The 16,218-nt window shown below is 43.3% G+C and overlaps 1 non-coding gene across 1 annotated transcript; it reads left to right on the top strand.

The window, feature by feature from the left end:
* Positions 1-4,326: 4,326 nt before the first annotated feature.
* On the top strand, positions 4,327-4,429 carry LOC113834708. Its single transcript, XR_003483442.1, has one exon. It is a non-coding gene; the product is annotated as a U6 spliceosomal RNA (small nuclear RNA).
* The last annotated feature ends 11,789 nt before the right edge of the window (positions 4,430-16,218 follow it).

Below are 16,218 nucleotides of genomic sequence, written 5' to 3'. Positions count from 1 at the left end.
TTTCTCTGTATAGCCCTGACTGTCCTGGAACTCCCTCTGTAGATCAGGCTGGTCTCAAACTCACAGAAATGCACCTGCCTCTTCCTCCTGAGTCCCCGAACCTCTTGGCTGCCTCCTTTCTCTATAATATATTATTCCTATAATAAACTCCTTTCTAAACTCACCCTCAAGTTTTCCTTAAAATTTTCTCTTTAAGTTCACAAGAGAAAGGGCTCAAACAGATAAGGTGAGAAATCTTCCATGGCTCTCAAGGACTCTCCACTCCTCCCCACCCCCATATCAAAAACTCTCCAAGGTAAGCTCACAGGAGCTAAGAAAGTCTCTGTGGTATTCAAGAACCTTGAGAATGTACACTACTAGTGTTAGTATTTAGGCCTCTGTAACGGCCTGCCCCTGGGGTTTTGACAGCTGCAGCCGCTAAGAGCACCAACTGTACCTATTCACTATGTTCCCTTTTAAAAAGGGCCCTGCCCACCTCCCATCCTGTCTCTTTCTCTCTGTGTGTCTTTCTTTCTCTGTTTCTCTCTCTGCACCCTTTTCCTCTCTCCTGCTGCTCCTGTACCCAGAAGCTACTCTCCCCCTTCCCCTCTCCCTTTTTATGATCCCTTTCTCTAATTAAAACAAAAAAAAAACCCTCTGTTTGAACCCTGTCACATGGTGTCTTTCTCTCTCAAAGTGCTGGGGTTTTTTTTTGTTTGTTTGTTGTTTGTTTGTTTGTTTGCTTGTTTTATTACAACTAGTATGGTTTAAATGATTGGTCCAACCCCAGCCCCCACCCGCCCCCAACTCATGCAATGTAATTCCAAAGTCTTATGAAAATGAAACTGAGAAAGTAGGAATGATCCAGCCATGCTATATAGAGGTGCCTGGGCAACGGTGGCATCTGCATGAAGTCCCCACAGTTGAATTCAGGTGGCTTTACAAATAGAGAGAGGGGTCACACAAACAGACACATGCTTCTGATGACACCATGATGTGATGCAGCTGTCGGAGACCCTTCACTAGACCTTATGCCACAATGTTTGGATTTCTGCCCCCAAACCTATGGGACAGATAAACTTCCTTTCTTTATAAAGCAGCCTGCCTCAGATATTGCAGCACAGTAATGAAAAGTTGACGAACTCTGGAGTTTACTTATATATAAGCCTGCCAGCATTCATTTCCTCATCCATTGTAATGAGTGTTCCATGTGTACAAACATAAGAGGCTTATCAGGAAGATGCTGAAGTGTAAAACACTTGCTGCTCTTGTGGAGGACCTGAGTTGAGTTCCCAGAACCCACACTGGGTTACTATCACATGTAACTCACCTACTGAGGATCTGGGGCCCCCTTCTGGTCTCCACGGGCACCTTCACCCACCCACACAGACTCACAAACACATAAACTTTTAAAAGACGCTAGTAGAAAAGGACTGAGCCAGGTAGGAGGGGCATATAGGAACAGTCCGAGAGTTTTTTAAAATGGCGCCAAAAGAAAAAAAAGAAAAAAATCCTCTTAGAAAGAGGCAGGGATAGAACTGCATTTTTTAAACTGAAATTTGAGAGGCTATTTTCTCAACTTTGGATGCATGACACAGTCTTATCTGTTTTTTTGTTCTGTTTTGTTTTATGGATAACTGCAACTTGCTCCATCCCGACTGTTTCTAGAGTCCAGGTAACAACAAATGGTAAAGATGTTGAGTTTAAAGACTAAGATGTATTCCCATCCAGGAAGAAGAACTATGATCCAGTGTCTCCTGGACTTCGGTTGGAGAAGGGCAGGATAAGAAAGTAGACCACCAGGGTACCAATAAGAACACAGCAACTCCTAGAGGAATCAAAAGTCAGCCCCCTCCGTGATCCAAGGCATAATCTATCTGGAGAAAGAAATGACTTGTTGGAAATTCCCACTGGCTGGATCTATAGAAATCTTTGATGTATCGGGAAATCTAAAATGTGTCTTTGCTGGGCTGTGAAGACCTCTGCAGAAACTAGCAGAGGTTTCCCCTGTGGCCAGTGCTGCCTTTTATCACAATGGACAGGCCATGGCAAGGAGCCTGGATCTGGGGGCTGGAGATGGACACTAATCAGATGACCCAGTGCAAGGCTGTTCATAAGGTTTTTTCCTTTTCTCCTGGTCCATATGGAATATATATATATATATATATATATATATATATATAGAGAGAGAGAGAGAGAGAGAGAGAGAGAGAGAAAGAGAGAGAGACAAACAGACAAAGACAGAGAGAGACTGCAGGTGTGGAGGTCAGAGGACAACTTTCAGGTTCTCTCCTGGCACTGTGGAATCTGGGGCTCTGGTCATCTGGATTGGCAACAAGCACCGGGACCAACCGAGCCAAGCCATCCTGCAGGCCCCTCCTTGACACCACCAATGCTTCATCACCAGTAAATGGGGGACAATTACTCATGAAACAGTGGCAGCAGTGCCAGGGCACTGTGGGTTTAAAGCTATTCCAGTCTCTACAAAATCTTCAGTAATTGGTTTACTCCTCTCAAAATTCAACAATAATGTGCACATAAGTTAACTTATTTAATGTGTGCTTTTTCTCTCATATCTAATTCAGAATAAAAACCAGGCAAGTGCTCTGTTTTGAAAATATATAAGATGTGAACTTGCTGGGGGCGGGGACCCCTCCAAATGCACCATTCTAGAAAACCGTATTTTTTTAACTTAATAACTTAAGTGAACTGTTAGTGAAATTACAACCTGCTTGTGACACAATAAATTCTCAACAAAATTCATGCTATAAATTATTCAATTCCTTGACTACAGTCAAGGAGAAAAATGTCACCAGGAGCAAGTGATTAGCATGTGAAAGGAAAAAGCCACCTCCCTTACGAAGCAATCTCTGTCAAGGCTTCCTATTGGAGCTGTGCAAGGATTGCCATCAAGAACACACACTTAGGACCTTTTGAGCATTTGATTTACATTACGCTCATTTGTTCTTTCTTCAACTGTCTCTTTCCCCTACAAACCCTAACCCATAAATGCTTGCTCAATCATGTGAGTATTGAAACAAAAGAATTTTAACTTCTCTAAAAGTGATGATTCAGAGAAGGAGAAGTTAACTTTTTCTTCTTTGGGAAATGGTGCTACCAGGTAAGCAAGGCAGAAAGAAATTTACCTCTAGTGTTCCATGGGGGCGGGGGGGGGGGGGGAGGGGGGGACACGACATGATAGGCTTGGGGGTTGTGGTTGGTCCTATTGGTAGATTCGGGCAGAAAATCCAAAGCAGAGCTGAGGAGAATGATTGGTCACTGAAATGCTTCACACAAAAGCATGAGAACCTAACGTGATGAGCAAGCACCCATGGAAAAGCGGGGTGTGGCAGCCTACATCTGGAATCCCAGTGCTGAGGCGGGAGGGTAGGTCCCTGGTGTTCATTGGGGATGCTCCAGGTTCAGAGAGAAAGACACTGCCGGTCTCAAAAAAAAAAAAAAAAAAAAAAAAAAAAAGGTGGAGAGATAAAGACATCTGATGTATCTGATGTTGACCTCTAGCCTCCACATGAACACACACATGAGCAAGGGCACACATGTGTCCACACAAACACACACATACACACCAAATAAAATGTTCAACACCAATTACATGGCAAAGGAGCTCACGCCAAACCATCATTGTCAGCATTTTCTAGAGACTATGAAATGGGAAGGTTAACATCCCATCAACTCAAGATGATGCTAAAAGGTGAAGAAAGGGATTCCAGCTCAAAACCCGTTTCCTGCTGCATGCTCCAGGGGCTGGCATTGTCTTATATAGAATTTTCTCTTTGGCAAACCAAGGTCAAAACAAGATCTCTGTTTGGTACTTACCTTATCATCTGTGTTTTGCATGTAGTGTAAGGTTTAATGCCCCTCTACACATGGAGGTGTTCGTGACTTACTGCCTAGAAATCTGTAATTAAGCCACATGGCACGGCACAGGAAGACTGAGGAAACAGATGGCCTTAAAGCTGCCAATCGCCTGACTTCAAACAGAGATAATATTCGCAATTACACAGGTAGGCTTATTGCAATCCCAAGCATTCTTCAGTGTGAAAGAGAGGAGCGGTAGAACAGGTAGATCTTTGTGAGTTTAAGGCCAACCTGATCTACCCAGAGAGTTTTAGGCCGGAACAGCCAGGGCCAAAGAGTGAAACAATGTCTCAAAAATAAAAGAATACATTTGGGTTGTTTTTAGCTCTCAAGCCTGAGGTAATGAATCAAGGTAACAACAGTGAATTAACGCAGAACATCGAGACACTATATTCTGAAAGGTTTATGGTAAGGGAAGAGAGAAAGGGTGTCTGCTAACAAAGTATTTCCCAAGAGGAATGGCCCTGTGTTAGCTTCCCTAGCACATGTATTAATCAGAACCAGACAGAGGAGATGGGTGTGGCCACTGTACAAGGACAGCAGGCAAATTCATGAGGCATTCCATGGTTTTTCTAAAGCTTTTAAAAGAAAGGAAAGCAAATAAAAAATATAAAGCAGGAAAGGGGGTAGGGAAGGTCTAAAAGATAAAATTATGAAAAATCTTTTGAAATTATACATGAAGGAATAGGAGTAATGTGGACTTTTTCATAATTGTGCTTTAACTGTTACTATCTTTCCCCCACTGATCAGAAAGGTTCTGGGGTGCTTTGTGCAGGTATTCCAAAGGTTCTGGGGTGCATGTGTGCGGTATTCCATCAACAACACAGTACCTCACCCTGTGTAAATAAAGTCATTCTTTCTTTCTTGAGAAATAATGCTTTGTTCTCATTTATTATCTGACTGTCCAGATCTATCAGCGACAGCCTGCTATGGTTGGGGCTTTGATGCATGCACCATCTGTAAGATTGCTTTTTTGTATAAGAGTAAATCCTTCTCGGATTGCCCAGCTTTGGAGCAAATGGACAGGCTCAGGATGAGCCAACGTGAGGAATCTCATGGATCTAGTTTAACATGAAATTTGTCAGAAAAGCAATAAAGATCCAAAAGGTAAGATTCTCTCCAAGGTCACACAGTCCAGAGAGAGCTGAGAATACTGGACCGTGTGCCTTTCCATGTACATAATAAGCCATCTCAGTGCTGTTCACTCCTGTGTCCCCCTGCAAGTATTTAGCAGGCACCCAGCTGTGTGCTGGGCCCCACCCTAGGCACTGACCGTGAAGTAGGAAATAAGAGACCTCTGAGGCGTGCAGTGTGTGCTGTGCTGCAGTCTGCTGGGAAGGAACAGACAACAGCCCACAAATGAGCAACAAGTCACTCACTCACACCACAGTGAGACTGCAATAGGTGCCTGTGACAGAGAGGTTCTGTCAGATTGGTGGGCCAGAAAAGATCTTCCTGAGAAAATCTGAACAACAAGAAAAGCCACCACAGGATGGGGAAAGAGTGACCCTAGCGTTAAGAACAATTGGGACAAAGGCCAAAACCAGAAACCAATTTCTCCATATAGAAAATGCCACTAAGGTGATGTGTCAGGAACCTGGTAACAGGGACAGGGGGAGAGGCTGAAAGATAGGAGGCGGCAGATGGAGCTGTGCCATCACTTTGTGCTACCCTGGATGTCTACATCTCTGTTTATACTTGTGTTGGCTCCATTTAATAATGTGAAATCTGACTTATAACAGACTTGTTTTGATGGGGCTCAGAACACATCATTCTAAAACACGGCTATTTAGTCAGCTTTTCCTCCCTGACATAATCCAGTTATAAAGGTAAAAGGGAAGCAGAGGAGATGGTTCATCAGCAAAGTGTCTAGCCCTCAAACATGAGGAGCCGAGCTCAATGCTTAGAACCCCAGAAGGGAAGCAAGAGAAGCCAGTTAAGGTGGCTCACACCTGTAATCCCAGTGCTGCAGCAGGAGAGCAGTCAGCCAATGGGTTCCAGGCTGACAAGAGTCCCTGACTTGGAAAACACAGCCAATAGCTCCTGAGGAACAGCACTTAGGCTTGATCTCTAGACTTTCTATTCATATGCATGCACATACCTCCCACACATACAGGCATGCACATAAACACACACATTCACAAACACCACACACACACACCAAATACACACAGACACACATACACACAAAACAGACATATACACACCACAGACATGCCACATACACACACATACACAGTTACCACACACACACACAACACACACAAACACAAACACCACATATACACACACATGCACAGATACCACACACACACCACATACACACAGTACACACACAGATACCACATCCACATACTCACAACACACACATACACAGACACTACACACAGAGACACCACACGAACATATCACATACACACACAGACACCACACACACACATAACACATACAGATAACACATATACACACATACACATATACACATAATTTATTGATTTATTTTGGCTCATGGTTTTGGAGGTTTTAGACCATGAACAATTGGTGCATTACTTTTGGACCTAAAAAGAGGCAGTAGATACCATGTCCAGGAAACAAGAGATATCAAGAAGCAGACAGGAAGTTCCATGATCCAATTCAAGGGTATGGTTCCAATGACCAAAAGACCTTTCCCTAGGTCTCACCTATTAAAAGTTCTCCCACCTCCCAATAGCATCATCTTTGGAACAAAACTGTCAGCACATGATGCCTTTGAGAGACATCCAGGGTCTAAACTAAAGGACTCAAGGCATAGCCCAGAGACAGAGTGCTTACCTAGCATGTTCAAGGGTACATGCTGGATTCCAAGCAACTCTCTCTCTCTCTCTCTCTCTCACCCTCTCTCTCTATCTATCTATCTATCTTTCTCTCTCCCTCTCCCTTTCCCCCTTCTCTCTTTCTCTAACTATAGCTTCTTTGAGGCAGTACAGACACAAGATTCATTCTGAAGTTCAGCCCTTTGATAAAATTTATATCTGTGCTAGAAATTTCCTTTTGTGAGATTGTCTACCTTTCTGTTCTAGGGAAAGAATGACTAAGTCATTAGAGACCCCCATCAACTCAGCTCCATTTCAACCCATGTGCCAAACTGTGCTTTGCTCACAGGGCTTGTGTTGGCCCTCTCCTCTGAACCAAGTCCTTGTCCCAACCCTCCTTTTGGGTTCAGCAATGCTGGTATGGGGGGAGGGGCTGTGGTAGAAAGTGATGCTGGAGCCCTCTCTAGAGATCTGCTGGTCTCTCTGGGTCAGGCTCCTGTCACAGATCTGCACATTCCAAAACGTTTCTGTTGCTGCTCTGCCTGTCATCAAATGAACTCCAAGTTATGGGCTATGAAGAGTACAGGAGAAAGTATTTTTCAACCCCTAAAGTTTAATACACAAGACGACAGCTAATATTGCTGAATAAATATTGACTCAGACTTGTCCCTGTCCTCGTGAAGAATAATTGGTTCCCCCCAAAAAAAATCAAATAAGCGGAATACAAATGGACTGTTGACACTAATTGATGACACTGTGCTAGGTTTTATAAAGTGAAGGACCAGAAAGTCATTTCAAGATGAAAATGAAGCAACCACCACTAAAGAGGCAGCAGATATTCCCTTACACGGGGGAGCCCAGTAATGGTTACCAAGCACACACTGGTTGGGCACACTAGCGGGTGTTTCACTGACTGAATTAGTTGTTTTTCTCATTGCTGGGACAAAATACCTGTGAAAGGTGGTAACTCGACAAAGGAAAGAGTGATTTGGGCTCATGGAGAGGAATGCATGGCCACAGGAAGTGTGAGATTACACTGCATACATACAGGGTCAGGAAGCCGAAGGAGGAATGCTGGTGTCAGCTCATTTTCTGCTCCCCACCCCCTCCACATGGCCTATAGGATGATGCCACTCCCATTTGGGATAAGTCTTCCTACCTCAGTTATATATGTCTGTCACTGCCCTCACAGGCACACCCCAGCAGTGTGTCTCCTAGCCAAGTCCCAGTCCAATCAAGCTGACAATGAAGATTAACTATCCCCCAACCTTAGCGTCATCAGTGCCCCCCTTACACGTTTTAACAGAAGTACTTGGATTTTACATAATGGACTCCTGCCTACACGCTTAGTGAAAAAACTGGAAATTATACTTTTCTGTATGACTCCAAAGCGCTCTCTCTCTCTCTCTCTCTCTCTCTCTCTCTCTCTCTCTCTGTGTGTGTGTGTGTGTGTGTGTGTGTGTGTGTGTGTGTGTTTTCCAGAGCTGTGACAAGCACCTGAGATTATTAACTTAAAGAGATAAAAGTACACTTTGGTTCATAGCTCCAGAGGTTTCCCTTCAAGTTAACTTGTTATTTGGGCCTATGGTGGCTCCATAGATAGTGGTGTGAACACATAGAAGAGGTGTTTTTGTTTTTCATCTTGGTGCTTAGGGGACATTCGAGAACCAATCTACTGCAATGCATTTAATTTGCCACCTTCTGTATTTACTGTCCCATGAAAGCCAAACAGCTGCTAAACAACTTACTTTTTTCTCGAAGGGGCAAATATGATGAAGGTCACCCAAATGCCCTCCTCCCTCTAACATATTAATGAGCCCAGACTTCTACTTTATTGGCAAGACTTCTTCCCACATTCCTTTGGCCCTCTTCTCCAGGAAGTTGCTATTCTGCCACCAGAAAGGCTTTCTTCCATCTGCAGGAAAGCCACCTGAGCCACTGAACCACAGCCAGTGCAAGCCACTGCCCCTTGTTGGTGAAGGGGGGTTGATAAGCAGAAGTACAAGATGGTGCTTCCTCTCTTACTTCCTTCCCACCAAATGAAAATCAAGCAACCAGTCTGTGAGAGTCAGCCTCAAAAACATTTTGTGATGAGACTATTGCAAGGACCCTGCATTCACCAATCAACTTCAAGTATAACACCAGCAAGCTCATTTAGAAAATGCACCTCCCTGTTGAACTTTCCTTTTTCAGCAAGCACAAAATTGGCTTCTAATATGCACAACAAATGGGCAGGAGCTGTAACTCAGCTGGTAGAGTGCTCACCTCACATACACAAAGCTGGGAGTTTCATGTCCCAATCTTGAAAGCCAAGCATGGTAGTGTGTGCCTGTAACCCTAAGACAGTCGGAATGAGAGGATCAGATATTTAAGATAATATTCAGCCACACAGCAAGTTCAAGGCCAGCCTGGGTTATAGGAGATCCTGACTTAAGTTTTTTTTTAAATTTTTTTATTAGTTCAAATTAGGAACAAGCTTGTTTCACATGTCAATCCCTTCTACCTCTCCCTCCCCTGACCTAACCCCCACCCCATCCACCCTCCACTCCCAGGCAGGGTAGGGCCCTCAACGGGGGCTCCGCAAAGTCCACCACATCATCCTGGCACAGGCCTAGGCCCTTCCCCATGTGTCCAGAGCAAAGGTGCATCCCTTCACGTGGGATAAGCTCTCAAAGTCCCTTCTTATACCAGGGAAAAATACTAATCTACTACCAGGGGCCCCCTGGAGTGCAGAGGCCTCCTCATTGACATCCATATTCAGGGGTCTGGACCAGTCCTGTACTGGCCTCCCAGACAGCATCTGGGGTCGATGTGCTCCCCCTTGTTCAGGCCAGCTGTTTCTGTGGGTTTCACCAGGCTGGTACCAACCCCTTCGATTTTCATTCCTCCCTCTCTGCAACTAAGTTCTAGAGTGGATGTCTGTCTCTGCTTCTATCAGCCACTGGATGAGGGTTCTAGGATGGCATAAAAAGTAGTCATCAATCTCATTTTAGGGGAAGGGCATTTAGGTTATCCTCTCCACCATTGCCTGGAATGTCAGTTCATGTCATCCTTGTAGGTCTCTGGAAGTCTCCCTACCGCCCAATCTCTCCTCGGACCTATAATGGCTCCCTCTAATATGGTATCTCTCATCCTGCTCTCTTCTATTCTTCCTCCAACTCAATATTTCTGCTCCTCCATTTCCTCCTCTCCTCTCCTCTTCTGCTCTCATTCTGGCAGCTCCCTCTCCCCTACCCTCATGCTCCCAATTAGCTCAGGAGTTCCTGCCCTTTCCCATTGCTGGGGTCCATGCATTTATCCCTTAGAGTCCTTCATGTTTCTTAGTTTCTTTGGTGAAGAGGATTAAAGGCTGGTAATCCTTTGCTCTATGTCTAAAATTCATATATGAGTGAGTACATATCATGTTTGTCTTTTTGTGACTGGGTTACCTCACTCAGGATGATTTCTTCTAGTTCCATCCATTTGCCTGCGAATTTCAAGATTCCATTGCTTTCTTCTGCTGAGTAGTACTCCATTGTATAAATGTACCACATTTTCTCTATCCTTTCTTCAGTTGAGGGGCATCTAGGTTGCTTCCAGGTTCTGGCTATTACAAACAATGCTGCTATCAACATGGTTGAACATATGTCCTTGTTGTATGAACGTGCATTATTTGGGTATATGCCCAAGAGAGGAATTGCTGGATCTTGAGGTAGACTGATTCCCATTTTTCTGAGCAACCACCATACTGATTTCCAAAGTGGTCTTACAAGTTCGCACTCCCACCAGCAATGGAGAAGAGTTCCTTTTTCTCCACATCCTCTCCAGGATAGATCTGACTCAAGATTTTTTAAGAGAACAAATAGAAACTATTACACAGGAGCAAAGACAGAGATTTCCCAACTTAGGGTAATTAAGCCAGGAAGTCAAGCTTCAAGACTTGATACATATGATTTCTCCTTGAATACTAAATAAATGTGCCTTATTTTCATAGTCTGGATTAAAATTCAAATATGTGAATATCAAATAGTTATTTCAATATATATTCAATTATTAAGAATAAAAAATTCTAATTAAATGTCATGAACAACTCCAGCCATCCTTCCTTTTCTTTACAGCATAGCTGTGCTTGAGTGCCCTGGAAATTCACCTGACCCTCTGAGTCCCCACTCCAGTAGACAGTTGCTGTTCTTGTTGGTTCCTCATCCTGTGTCTTAGGTTTTCCTTCAGGAATCATCTAAGTCCAATCCAGAATGTCCATGACTCAACAGTGGCTGGATCCACCTTCAGATCCAGGGACAAATATGTAATCCATGTCCTGCTATCGGAAAGACCCCCAGAGGCTCAGGCCCCCCAGGATCTCAGCCCAGGACCGAGATCACCCAATCACCAGGTAGAGTTGAAAGCTTGATGCAAACTGCATGAGGCTTTATTGTAGTTGTTTAACAAGCTAACCCCATGTTAGCTTGGGTCTTTCATCCACCCACCATGGTGGATGGCTAGAAAGACCCTGCAAAACGTCTGCATAGAGCTCTTATAGGGCAGCGTAAGGGGAGTGTCTAGGGGTACACACAGGCTCAGGATTGGTGTGCCTCCAGGCTTGGAGGGCTTGCCCTGTGTTGATTGGTCAACTGGTTGATATGGCCCATAGACCCTCCCAGGGTGGTTGCTATGCTCTGTGAGTCATTGCTGTGCACTTGTCTGTAAAGCACACCCAGAGCCGTAAGTATAGCACCACCAGCTAACTTCTGATTGGTTCCCTGCCACGAGGCAGGCATCTGACCTACTAGTGACCAAGACAAGGTCAGACAAGTACATGTTCGGCTGTAATGGCTGCCGAAATGGGGAGCTGGTCCCTTCACTATCCAGGCCATTCCATCCCAGAACAGCAGAAAGGAGAACACAGCTCAGATCTAATCAGATTGATACCATTTGTGGTTAGCATCCAAGCCCCCAGAAAAGTCTTGTCAACATGGAGCTGCTTGGATCCCTCTTGTCAACAAGAGGTGGATGAATGTTTGAGAATGAGCTAACACAGAGGACACAAAGTGAATGAGCATGGGACTATGCTTAGTCGTCATGGCAACATTTGAATTCCTGGATCCAACTATGCCTGAAGTCTACTTGAACTTATTAAGAATGTGACCTAACACAACACTGATTCACCTATGCTACTTTAAGTTGTGTCTTCTACCACTTTCAACCGCAAGTATTTGTTCTACCAGTTCTTACAAGGAAGCCCTATAAATACATACATGTATACGTACATTTTTCATATATTGATCAGAAACACAATTGAAGTTATCAAGGGCAAGGAGAAACATTCACCTAACTGTGGGGGATATGAGATATTTTGAGATCCGGCCTCCAGTTTCACTAAACAGGAGCACCCGGAAGCTCCGCCCCCTATTGTATTGCTAGTTTCCAGCAAGTCTACTATTGTTTACCATGGCCTCAGTATAGGATGTCTCCTAGTTTGTATCTCTATGAGCCTAAGCATCTGAATAGGTCTGCACCTGGGGGGGTGGGGGGGGTTAGAGTGTGTGAGTAACAAATCAGGAGAGGAGTGAGGGGCAAGCCAACAGGGCAGAGAGGAGAAGAGGGACAGGAATGATCTCATGTTCATGGCAGGACGGTTAGGAAACAGCAGAAAAGATGGCAAATAAAGAAAAGGCTCTAGTTCTACAACATGGAACTGAGAGCTCTCTAAACATGACAAGATGCCTGTGTTTGGTCTTTATTGCCACTGGGTTGCTAGGAGTTTCCAGGTCCACACACCCCCATTTAGGCTGAATCTCATGGTTTAAGGCTGAGACATGCTGGGTCACGACACCTAACAATAAAAAGAAATGAAGTTACAGGATATCTTCCAGGGCCAGCAAGATGAAGGCAAAGGTACCGGTTTGACTTCAATCCCTGAAACCCATGTAAAGGTGAAAAAAGAAAACCAGCCTCTACACATGTGCAATGGCATAGCCTTCTCTCCCCCCACCACACACACACACACACACACACACAATTTTAAAGAAGAATTACTTTTAGGAGGCACTGTGTACAGGCTACATTCTTCTCACTAATAGAAAATACCTTCAAGATCTGTTCTTAATGATGATGATGATGATAATAATAATTGTAATAATGCTGCCTTGGCTTCAACTCCTAGCACTAGGTTTGATCTCCAGTATCATATAAAAGGAAAGAAAATAAAATAGCATAAAGTTAAGTTAAAAACACATTGTTGGTGCTAGGTGGTAGCAGAACTCACCTTTAACCCTAGCACTCAGGAGGCAGAAGTAGGAGTATCTCTATAAGTTAGAGGAAAACTGGTCTACAAAGCAAGTTCCAGGACAGTCAGGGCTACATTGAGAGACTTTGTCTCAAATATAATAATAATAACAATTATTGGTAATAACTTAAGTGAAGGATTAATTATCTATACAAAATAAAAATTTTCAGGGGTTGGAGAAATAGCTCAGAGAACTGACTGCCCTTTGAAGGGACCAGCTCCCCATTTCGGCAGCCATAACAGCTGAACATGTGCTTGTCTGACCTTGCCTTAGTCACTAAGAGGTTAGATGCCTGTCTCGTGGCAAGGAACCAATCAGAAGTTAGCTGGTGGTGCTATACTTCACGGCTCTGGATGTGCTTTACAGACAAGCGCACAGCAATGACTCGCAGAGCATAGCAACCACCCTGGGAGGGTCTATGGGCCATATCAACCAATTGACCAATCAACACAGGGCAAGCCCTCCAAGCCTGGAGGCACCCCTAGATACTCCCCTTACACTGCCCTATGAGATCTCTATGCAGATGGTTCGAGCTGTCTTTTCTAGCCATCCGCCATGGTGGATGGATGGAAGGCCCGAGCTAACATGGGGTTATCTCGTTAAACAACTACAATAAAGCCTCATGCAGTTTGCATCAAGCTTTCGACTCTGCCTGGTGATTGGGGTGGCCACAGTCCTGGGCTGAGATCCTGGAGGCCTGAGCTTTCTGGGGGTCTTACACTTGAACAGGACCTGCATTTGATTTCTATAGCACCAATATGGAGACTCACCATTCCTTAAATCCAGCCCCAAGGGATCCAGAGCCTTCCTCTTGCCTCTGTAGCTACAAGGCAAATATGCAGAGCACACACACATGTGCAGGCAAAATACTCACACAAATAAAGTAAGAATAAGTAGATTCTTTTTAAAAACTAGAAATTCTCAGCCAGATGTTGGTGGCACACACCTTTAATCCCAGCGCTTGGGAGGCAGAGGCAGGCGGATCTCTGTGAGTTCAAGTCTATCCTGGTAGGCTGCAAAGCTACACAGAGAAACTCTGTCTCAAAAAACCAAAAAAAAAAAAAAGAAAAGAAAAGAAAAGATTCTCATATTGTAATGAAAAAAGAAAAACTCCACTAGTGATTTTAGGAGACATGTCTAAAATACGACAGTATGAAAAATGAAGATAACTACATAAGGACACCAAGCCATTCTTAGCATAAAACAGAATGTTACCCGAAGGTAGTACAAAGACAAACAGCAGTGTTTGCCCAGAGGATGTAACACATAGCTTTAGATCATGCCCAACAATCCACTGTGCAGACGCACAGGTAAAATACAAGAACACAGAGAGTACAGCGTGTTTGAGAAGCCAAATTAACCAGTTTGTTCTAGAAGATATAAAAAAGAACATTACACTCAATAAAGAACTTCTTCTAAAACAGTCAGGAATACTCACAGGGGAGCATTCATCATGTATTAGATCACGAAGAAAAACCCCTCCAACTCCCAGAGGGCAGAAGTCATGTATGCCATATTGATTAGTGACAATGAAACAAAATTAGACTCATCATGAAAACAAAAGACAAAAACAGTCCACAGGCTTAGAATCTTAAAAAAAAATAACAAAAACAAGATTAACTTGCCAGAGAAGGAAAGAAATCAATATAGAACTTACATACCATTCAGCATCCAGCATGTCAACCACCAACCATTACACCGTAGGACAAGATGGGAACACACTGTGTAGAAATGAATGGTGATAAGACCTGTAGTATCTGCAGGATTTTGGTGAAATTTAACTTTACCATGACTCCTCCTCCTCTACTCTTCTATCTTGTGGTATATTTTTCAAAGGAATGTCCCCACCATGTACAAAGATTTTCGTGACTGCAGTGGTCAGCCATGCCTCCCCTGATGGACACTTAGATTTTTTTTCAGGTTTGTCCAATGCCATATTATGGAATACCATGCAAAAGTTACATAGAATGAAGTACCCCCAAATGGAAATGGTTCTAACAGTATAATGTTAACTAAAAATATCAAATGCAGGAAAACAATCAAAATGTTATGATCCCTTTTTAAAACAATTTAACAAAAATTGTAATTACATTTTTAAAACTTGTACTTTTCGATTTCTCAGAAGAAATCAGAAAGGCAGACACATAATATAGAATACTACATTTTTTATTATTTGTTTTGTTTTTATTACATATATATGTATACATACATATATGAGTGCTCTGTGTGTGTGTGTGTGTGTGTGTGTGTGTGTGTGTGTGTGTGTGTGTGTGTGTGTGATGTATGTGGTGCGTACCTACAGAGATCAAAAGATGACACCCACTCCTCTGAAGCTGGAGTTAAGAATGGTTATGAGCCACCAAGGGTGCTGGGAATCAAACCCAGACCCTGTATAAGAGCAGGAAGTGATCTTAACTGCCAAACCATCGCTTCAGCCCAAGTACTGGATGAAGGGAGAGAACAAGAGAAATGACCAGAGGTTGACTATTTTAAACAGGATAGTCAGTGTCTGTGAAATCAAAATGGTTCTTATGAGGATGACTATTGGGCAGTCCAGCGTGTGTGGTCCGACAGAAGTTTGGGAAAAACTACCCTGGCAATTTGTATAATAATTTCTACCCTGACAAGTTTTTATTGAGGGAGCCCACTTCTTTCCATTTGGAACCAGGGAGGAGGGATTAGGAGTCCATTAGATAATGTCCTATAACATGTTCCATTAGTTAAACCATTTCACATTCCTAAATTAGCAAGCCAGAAAAGCAATGGAGGCAGGTTCAATAGAGCCTAATTTTACAAACTCCAATTATTGTTTCAGAATTATATTCTATCACCCACACGATAAATCAAAACCCTTCCCCACATCTGTTGTTGTAATCTGCTGTATCTTGGGGTCCTCCTGAAGCAGAGTTTCTTTCTTTCAAGAGAAGAATCAGTATCATTGGTTTGAGATGGGAACCAAAGTGCAAAATGTGAATCTAACAAAGAAATCAAATGTTACATAAAGGAGGTACGAAGCAGAGCATTGCAGCCCCTTCCTCCAGCTGCATGACAAAAATCTTCTTAAAATAGTGTTCAGATATGCCGCTGTTAGACAGGGAAGAGGACTGAATAAAAAAAAGTTACTTCAATTTAAACAAAATTAATAAAGAAATGTTCTGCATGGTTCACCCCACCCCACCCCCCGACGTTTCTTCTTCTGATCATTTATCATGCAAATGAAAGCAGTAATGGAAAATGTAAAGAAAACAAATTCTGCAATATACTGAAGCCTTATCCTGCAAGAGATAAGATTGAATATCAGA

This window comes from Cricetulus griseus, chromosome 3, assembly GCF_003668045.3.
Source record: "Cricetulus griseus strain 17A/GY chromosome 3, alternate assembly CriGri-PICRH-1.0, whole genome shotgun sequence".
NCBI classification, from domain to species: Eukaryota; Metazoa; Chordata; class Mammalia; order Rodentia; family Cricetidae; genus Cricetulus; species Cricetulus griseus.
This window is presented reverse-complemented; position numbering and strand designations above follow the sequence as displayed.